Source organism: Dreissena polymorpha, chromosome 11, assembly GCF_020536995.1.
Source record: "Dreissena polymorpha isolate Duluth1 chromosome 11, UMN_Dpol_1.0, whole genome shotgun sequence".
In the NCBI taxonomy this organism is placed as follows: Eukaryota; Metazoa; Mollusca; class Bivalvia; order Myida; family Dreissenidae; genus Dreissena; species Dreissena polymorpha.
This window is the reverse complement of record NC_068365.1, coordinates 34,123,067-34,133,165: the sequence shown is the minus strand read 5'-3', so window position 1 is coordinate 34,133,165 and position 10,099 is coordinate 34,123,067.

The following is a 10,099-nucleotide window of genomic DNA, read 5'->3' as shown; positions in this document are numbered from 1 at the left end:
TATAGTATATCGCATTTCAAGAAATATGAATACTATTAACTAATAATACATCAAAATATACCAAAATTTTCTCTAGGTTTAAGTTGTTACATCTATTTGTAACAACACGTCATTTCCAGAAAACCAGAAATCTTAAAAACAAAGTTAAATGGACCCAAAAAAAAGACATCAGTGAAACTGACGTAAAAATGGTAATAATCCACAATTTTGACAGTGCTGAATACTAATTTTCTACAAAACTGATTGTTCATGCTTCGCGTCTTATTAAATAAGATTCCTTCACACACGACATGTCTGTTGACTTACAAATGAGTTATTTTTATATTTCCTGTTGAATTGTGTTTTATGTGTAACGGTGTAGCGAACAAAGAGAGATTCAGTTGAAAATATTTTTTCAAGAAAGTTTTGTTTTATTTCGTCATTTATTTGTTCAGTTTCAGTTGCCAAATAAAACATTTATACCGGTATAAGTACTCGATTGGAATACTGAACTTAACTCAGTTTTTATGTTATAGATCAAATAAAACAACTCATATTTATTTATCGATCTTTTTGGATATAATTTATTTTTAACCGAAGTAAAAAATGACTTACCGAACTTTTTGATTACATGTTAGGGTCTTATTATTATTAAATATAAAAAATGTCAATTTTTATAACATTTTTTCAATTTGAAACGCACACACACATTGCTCACAACATAAATGACGCGATCAATTCTGATAGTAAATTGTAACCATAACTTGCCAGCAAGAGGCCACTTTACGACCACGAATGTTTTGTTATGTCATTTCGATATTCCACTAAAGCTTTATGTTGCACAAACATTATCAGGCCACATAACCCCAAACCGGAAATCCTGTTTGCAGGATTACATGCAGTCAACTTGATACTTAGCACACATTGTTCAGTGCATGCTGCCAAGGATTTGTAAAATTCATAGCAAATGATATGTTTTGGTATCAAATTGAAGCTATATTTTAAGCAATAAGAAAACAAGCCATTTTTGTGCTCTCCTTTTTTCTGCTGATGATTCCCGGCTTTGAAAGTAGGTCATACTATTTGATCCCAAAATGGCGGCCTCCACAGGTGTCAAAACCGGTGTGCCTATTCTAAGATGAATATTTTGAGTTACAACGTATAGAATTTAATGACATGCCTTGTTTTCAAAAGATTATGCATTATCTTTCCAATGATGTATGATGATATAGTGACTATTCGCTTGATCATGGTTATAAATGATATCGAACTTCAACTATTTTATATGTAATATAGAAGGAAATTAATTGCGCATGCGTAACCGTTAATATCAGTTAAGCAAGAAAGTCAGCAATACCCAAGATAAAGCAAACAGGCGGTTTGCAAAGGGTAGCCGGGGCAATGATTATCATGGAAGCATTTGATTCGTTTGATTGAAAATAAATTGTATTTCTATTAGTCGCGTCAAAGGTGGAAAGATCTTTATTAGCTATTTCTTTTTTTGCAATTTATAATTGCATTTACGTAGCTGTCTTCGTCTGAGTTATGGTTTCCGCGAGCTAAATTAATTACCCTCAAGTGTGACACAAATTAAAGATATGCGAAAGTTAACACTTTATACAAGTAAATCTATCACGATGTCGGAAGAAAAGTTGTTAAAAGCAAAATTAAATGCTGTTGTCATCGCGCTGCGTTTATTTACCGTATACTTAAAACTGAAGTAGAACTTGGAAATATGAGATACCGTATCATCACAATATCTGTCAAACAATTCTACATAATTAATTATCAAATGACACTGATACTATTTATAAGTTGACATTTCAATGACATGGGGAGGTTAAGAGATAAAATAACAATTCATTCCCACATAACAATATGTTGTTGTGTACTTTTTTCTCTCTGTTTTGTCAAGGCGACCGGTGCAATAAAAGAAGTAAGAAGAACAGTAAACATGCGATTCAATGAATGATTGTAGCGTTATTTTAAGCTTCCAGTGAGGATGTAACATGCACTGTTTTTAATGGTGCTTATTTAAAAATATCTATCTTCCGACAATATAACGTTACGTGGATACAAATTCTTTTTTCATGCTCGTTTATGTTGACTCAAGTAAAACTTTTGTTAAAACAACTTGAATAAGCTGCCCCAAAAGCGGCAAATAATGTTAATAAGATATGTTTACCTAATTTCCAATTTGGTTGACGGAAGTATACAAGATAGCATTTGAAAGTGTAGTTTTTCACTTTGCAAGTTTTATTGTGTATCGAACTATTTATTAGTTTCGACCATATTACTCAAATTATGAGTATGATATTATAAAATACCGCAACTCTAATGAATAAATAATTTTAAAAAATTGTTCAATCGTCCTTCTATAAGGTAATTATTTGCTACGAAACATTGGTTGTAATTGACTCAGTGTCTTTCATCTTGACAATCCGTAAGATGTAAACAAAGACAGAAAATAATAAATCTTAAACCAAATAACAACCAGATGTTTAGTAAGTTTTTCGTCGAAAGAAAATTAAAACGAAGAAGAATTCATTACGTTGACCTCTTTAATAGATTCTGTTGCAGTCTTACCGGCACTTAATAAATATTGATGCCAGTTACATTTTTCATGTTCTATTTCCGCCTTCAACATATTTTTAAGTAGGAATAAGGTTAAGCAAATCATGTAAGTGCAAAAAAGATGAAAAAATGTGTTTGTTCCAAATAATGACCAAAGTATAAAGTTAAGTCGGTTGGGGTTAAATTTGGTAGGTAAATGGTAAAATGCAACCGGATTGACAAGTTTAGAACTGTATTTATTTATTTATCACATGCTATACCCTGTTTCCCATGTAATACAACCATTACATATTTTTTATATTACACATGTGTAATACAACATTTTAAAGCGTTTTCATTGGCTAAGTTTTCGTTAATTGACCAATCGCATTTTGTTATTTTGCTGATATGACTTTGCAACGTCAAATGACGTCACGAAATGTAAACAACATTCGGGATTTATCATTAGGCCTATGTTTGCGTAAATATTTATTTAATTTTCTCATTTAAAATCATGTGATAAAAAATGACACTCGTTGTCGTATCATACCATATCTTATTAAACTCGCCCAGGAAATTCGTCACCAAAGTCTCGCTTACTAACAAAATTCCTGAACTCGTTTAATAAAATATGGTATGACAACTCGTGCCAGATCCTACATTTATGTATTGTTTAATAACACTTACTGAAAAGCTGACTACATTTCTTCCTTCATCAATTTCCTTTGCAACATAAGAAACATACGGAGACAATATGTTTCTGTTAACGTGCAATAAGACCCGTGGTCTAACATAAAGTGGCAACGTGTTTGCTATTATGTCACTTCTTTCAGTTGTTTGGTCCGAACCTTAACCAAAATAAGAAATGCAATGACTCGGTCATCGGTTAATTCTAAAAACGGATACATGTATATGAATGCTTCACGTATATTTAACATCTTTCTAATTTGAGCTTGTTATTTTTGTGCTTATACACTTGTTAAACTCGTGGTATCTTTACAATGTGTTCGTTCGGAGTATTATAAATTGTCAACATGTGTCACATTGTGACTCATAATATGCCAATGACAGTACTTAGTCAGTGAATGACCACCCATCGTTTTGTTATCTTGATAAACCATGACATGCATACAAATAATGTTTGCATGTGAATACATACTATTAAAAATGACTGTCCTATTGTGTTTTATAACATATGTGTATGCTCTCAGAATGTCTTTTCGGTCAGAAAATGAGCTAAAAGGAAACAGCATTATTCATTTAAATTCGGTTCAGTTTGAATCAGGATGGATAGAATGTCGATTCCAAACTGTTTATGTAAAGTTTAATTTTTAAAGTTAATAATCGACGAATGGTTTAAACACACTAACCTGGCATTTAGTTCGGACTGTCAATACCAGCATTCCAAAGACCAGCCACGGGTCGCACCTACGCATGACAGACCTGTAACATGAATTCAACGTATTTGATTTTTTAAGGAATAAATATATAACATAATAAAGTAAGAACGACGTATGAGATAGAAAAGCTCTTTACCTCACCGAACATATGTATATGTTTGAGGCTATACTATAATCTTGATATACATGGACGAGTACACAGCGGACCTACCGTATTAGACGAGACGATGTGAGAGTCCGATTTGAGTATGTTAGAGTAAGCTAGCTGTCTAAGAATCAAAATATATCACAGAATTAAACAAAACGCCCTTTAATACCTGTTACTATATTTTAGTGTGTGTGTGTGTGGGGGGGGGGGGGGGTATGTGAATTTGATATTACAACGTTAAGTTAGCAAAAGAGCGCGGGCTTTTACGTCGTGTGGCGTTTGTTGAAAATAATGATTTTCGAAATACACCTGAAAATACTTATAATATTATTTCGTATCTTGGTCATATGCCTTTAACAATGTTTATACAAATCAGTAAAAACACCATTGATATTAAATCGATTTTTCGCAAAGTAGTCTCGGAAATGATTTGTAAAAATTGCAACGTTCGATACGGAATATATTGCAAGCACACGAACGGAATAATTGACCAATAACCAAACAAGCTACATGACTGTCCCGGGGTTGGAATCTACCATTATCGGATAAGTATTCCAACGCTCTACAAACTGAACTAGCTTTCAAATGTATTTTGAAATGAAGTGCACAACCCATAATGCAATGCATTTTTAAACGAGACGTAAATCAAAATGTGCGATATAGGTGTAAATTAAATGTACAAAGCAGTGTGACATGTCGATTTAATTACACAACATAATGTGGGTTTAACTTTAAAAAAACCAAAAATGACAAAACATTGCTTGAAATATAATTTGAACTGATATTAACAATACATTGGTAATACAGTGTGAACCCCAACATTCAATACTTTGCGCAGTGCATCTGATAATGACATGTACAATACACTGGGTAATACGTTTTAAAATGTAATTTAGCAAAATATACGCGTTACACTTCCGAAGTGCATGAAATGGTCAATAACACGGACAAGCCCACATCTTGTTATAAATTAACACAATAATTTGCAGAAAGGTAATTCAATACACTTACTACATCTACAAAAATTTATGAATAAATCATGCCTGGTGTATAAAGTACAAATCTAATTATACAAATGCGATAAATGAAGTTCTCATGATAATGCTAATGCTGACATTTTGACTTACAGTGTTTTGAACAACCGGAAACTTTTAATGGCCAGATAATTACACGGTGTACATTTTAATTACGATAGCGTTAATAACAGTTTCAAAACTGACAACATCACACGATCATATAATCGAAAACATAATAAAAGAATCTATGTTTGCATCCTGGTGCTATTATTGTACATTTCGTGTGATTGTCTAAAAATAACGAGCGTTCTATATAATTATTAACAATACTAAACTTTTTTATAATGGGGCAACTGGTCAAGGGAAAAACAACATTAACAAAGACAAACCCAACGAAACAGTAATACATATTTAACAAATCATATTATTCACATTTTGTTCGACATAAAATAACACAAATAAATGCATCAAATGAACATTATACGATAGATGTAAGGCATAAATATGAGCACACTGTTCTGATGTTTGTGTGGGAATACGAATATGCATTAGAACGCAAATTCATAGATACCATGTCAAATTTTAATTCTTAGATAAAAAGAAAACACAAAATATTGCATGTTGTGCGTTTTAAATAAAGCAACTAGGAACGTTTATTGGCACATTAGCAATAGATGATAAAATTATGAAGCGTTACAAACGCGAAACTATTGACTAATTTGGTGAGTTCTCTTGTCATCGTTATATTTTGGAAAATACGCCAATTTCTTATATAAAGCAGAAAATGAACAGTACACTATAGCAGCATGGATGTCCGAGGGGTTATGTCATTATAATTTTACTTCAAGGATCAGTGGTTAGATCCCAGATGAGTTGTGTTTTTGCTTATTTCCTTAATATAATCTTCATTTATTCTGGTGCTCTTGGGTTACGATTGTTACATTAATCAATTAAAAGCATTTACGTTCAAAACATCCCGAAAAATGTGTGTACGTCCCTTTAATGACGATGTGCGTATACGCTTTGGACCAAATAAACTTTTATGCTCTGTTTTGTTTTATAAAGTTGCATGCATACAAATAAAGTTAGCTCTCTAAAGTATTCTCGACACATTTGACATTTGCCTGAAGTATGACTGTTTCCTGTGTCATAAACTTTTCATTCCACAAGTTAACATGGAATAAATAGTACCTGTCTATTGTAAGTGTTCATAATTACAGAACACATAATCGAAACACGTATACTTGTATTGATTTTAAAAAATTGTTAGAATCTGCTTGATCGTCACTCTTTTAGTTTGTAACAAACTATTGTAATAAATTTATGATGATAATATATATATATATATATTACATTATTAATTTTAAACATTTTGTTAGTTTAGTAACCAAAGTTTATTATGTTAATTATATATTAGTTTTATTATATCGGAACTATGTATACACAACCATTTTGAAATGTGGTTGCATGCATTTTTACACTTTACCTAATAAAGGTCGTGTTAAGGTAAAGAGTTATTTGTTATTAATTGATTTTTATACATATAATATACTTGTTCTATCTTTGCAATGTATATTTAGGTGTGTTTTTCATCAATACAATAATTTATTATTTGAAGTATGCATGACAACAAAAGATTTAATTTGTATTTAGTAACTTGGTCATTTTTAATCGTGTTTATATCGTTAATTTTCTCTTATTTCGTCATGATTCATAAGGAACAATAATGTTCTCCTTTATATTGCATATTACATGTATGTGAAATTTTGTTATGTGAAAAAAATATATTAGGAAAAAAATGTGATTTATTTTTATACGGCTGAAAATTATATTAAACTTAGTTTTATTAACATTTAATTAAGTAACTATGCGTATTTGTCATCCAGTGGCTTTATTGCAAAATTTGATGAAATAAGTATTAGACTGTGTATGTGTGGATGCTCATGCAAATGCAAAAAATACATCGGGAAAAAGAACTATGGAGCGTAAAATAAACTTAAATACTAACTTGCATTGAAATAAAATTAGTGGACATAAAATATGACAATAAAAGATCTGAATGTAAAATATTTCATTATGAGATATCAATATGGTAAAATATCTAAATGATAATCTTACATGAATGCTGTTGACTTTTCTTTAAAAAAAATTACCATTGGAAAATTACTCATGAAATGTACAAATTAGTGAAATCGACAAAAAATTGTGTTCCGCTGTACAATTCTTTACAGGCCAATAAATAACACTTGATTGCGTTATATTGCCTGGATATTAAAAAAAAATAGGCTAATGTTCTCGTGGTTTGTTTCATTAGAACATACATGTATATCATGTTCTAATTTTAATGGTTTTTCTAACTCCCAAGATAGTAATTAATTTTACTTATATACAATGAAAAATCGAATATACATTTTTAATTTAATAACAAATACCACCATGCATATAAACGTACCATATGTTGTTGTCCGGCCTAATTCACATAAAAAACTGAGCAAGCCATTGCGAGGCATGTGAAAATCCGAAATCCGACACAATATAGTTGTTAAGGTGCGATTTTCTAATTATTCTATAGAGTCATTAAATGTAATCCAATGCTTAGGAGCCCATAGAGTGAAATGCGGGAACGATTTGAAATAATATTAGGTCATTTAACAGCGTCGTGTGCAATACGATGATATTTTTGTATGAGTATACAGCTGACATGTCATGTTGGACAGGCGAGTCCGATGTGAGTATTCTGCTATATTCAAGTACACATTTTTCACAGTACTGCACACAACGTTGTTTTATGATTTTTAATTTTAAACCGAACGTATTCTTTGAGTATTTTGCATAATTCAAGTCCATTAATTATGACAACATCTTCGAAAGAGCGCGATAGTATTTTTCATGACGTGTGTATACCGTAAACATTTTGTTTTCACCTTGAGATGACATTACGAAAATTATTTAAAGAATATTAAAATGCGGATTATATTATTAAACCACTGTTTCAAAGATCTTGCAATAGGTCTTGTTTCAAAATCTTTATACAATTTTTTTTATCGTGATTGATACATTCGATTTAACTTAGAAATGCCGTGGTGTAATGGATATGGTGTCCGCCTTGCGACCGGGAGGTCACGGGTTCGATCCCCACCGTGGGAGCGTTCTTAAGATCTCCCACAAAGACACCAAGTACTGGTTCTAGGCCCAGGAAACGGACTCGAGAGCATTTATATAAGCCTAAGGCTTTCGACGCAATCGAGCTAAAATAAATAGGTTTAAACTAACTTAGAAATGATCGTAAAAACAAAGACCGTCCAATAAAGGTTATATTGAACGCGTATTGTCCAATACGGTAGAATATAAGACGGTCACTTGGTATGAATTACTGCATATGAGTTCATTATTATACCGGTGTATAATGATTATAATTATTTTTGGTCTAGTATGGGCCGCAGCATTAGGGGTAGAAGAACCTCATAATCTTCGACATAAACCATAAAGGCGTTGTGTGTTTATTAAGAGCAAAGTTTCCTTGCACCGCCGCAAATGTACGTGCTACATGAAGCAAAGGAGTTTAGAAATTTCAACGCACGTACTGTCGACTCAAGTATGAGACCACAATTGTGGTGGTTGTGGTGGTGCTGCTGGTAGTGGTGGTGGCGGTGGCGGCAGAGGCGGAGGAAGTGGAGGCGGTTTCGGTGGCGGTGGTGGTAGCGGTGGTTTTTTGTTCTTATGACGAGTAGGATGGATTACGGAGGATACTTCAAGATACAGCTGATGCCCTGATCCGCAGGCGACCCGGTGACATTTATGACCCCGTGTGAAGCACTGCGTCGCGATAGCATGCGAATAGGGTAATACACGAACACATCAGAGATTTACAGGTCTAACAAAATTTATATTTAGCAAAACGTTTGTTAGGGCTATTGTTTAGGTTTTCGAATTTGGTTTTGTTCCAAATGTTGGGATACACGAAATCCATGATGGCGTCAAGATGGCCTCCTAAAGAAATTCATAATTGGAAAAAATAAGTGTATTCCTGTAGTCTGTTTATTTTTTTATTGCAGTACACGATTTGTTTTCGCTTTAGAAAGTGTGCCTTTAGGTAATCCTACGGAATCCGGATAGGGCCAAGTTAAGTGTCGCGTGTCGACCTTCGAGGTCGACACACGACATTCAAGCGACATTCTCTCGACGCTCTCTCGACGCGCGACAAATCAGTCGACAGTCAATATTTGAGTGTCGCATATCGCGCTGGGTTTTAGAAAAAAAATATCGCAGAAAATCTTGACTGTCGACTGATTTGTCGCGCGTCGTATTGAGCGTCGAGAGAATGTCGCGTGAATGTCGCTTGAATGTCGTGTGTTGACCTTCGAGCGCGACACTCGACATTCTCTCGACATTCTCTCGACGCGCGACAATCATGCGACAGTCAATATGATATATCGCGAAAATGTCGCCTGTCGACCTAAAAATCACTAGATCGAAATATGACATTCTCTCGACGCACGCCCGCGCGATATATCGAGAGAATGTCGCTTGAATGTCGTGTGTCAAACTGTGTGGGAGTAATTTTTTCATCTGCAAGCAAGGTGTTATAGTAACTTTTTCAGCTTAAGTAAAAATAGCGGCATCTAGTAGCAGCAATAACAGCAGCAGCAGCAGCAACAGTAGCAGAAGCAGCAGTAGCAGCAGCAGCAGCAACAGAAGCAGCAGCAGCAGCAGTAGCAGCAGCAGCAGTAGCAGCAGCAGAAGCAGAAGCAGCGTAGTAGCAGCAGTAGCAGCAGCTGCAGCAGTAGTAGCAGCAGTAGCAGTAGTAACAGTATTAGTAGTTGCTGTAGTAGTATTATAGTAGCTGCAGTAGAAGCAGTAGCAGCAGCATCAGTAGCAGCAGCAGCATTAGCAGCAGCAGCAGTAGCAGCAGTAGCAGAAACAGCAGTAGCAGCAATAGCAGCAGTAGCAGCAGAAGCAGTAGCAGGAGTAACAGCAGTAGCAGCAGAAGAAGGAGTAGCAGC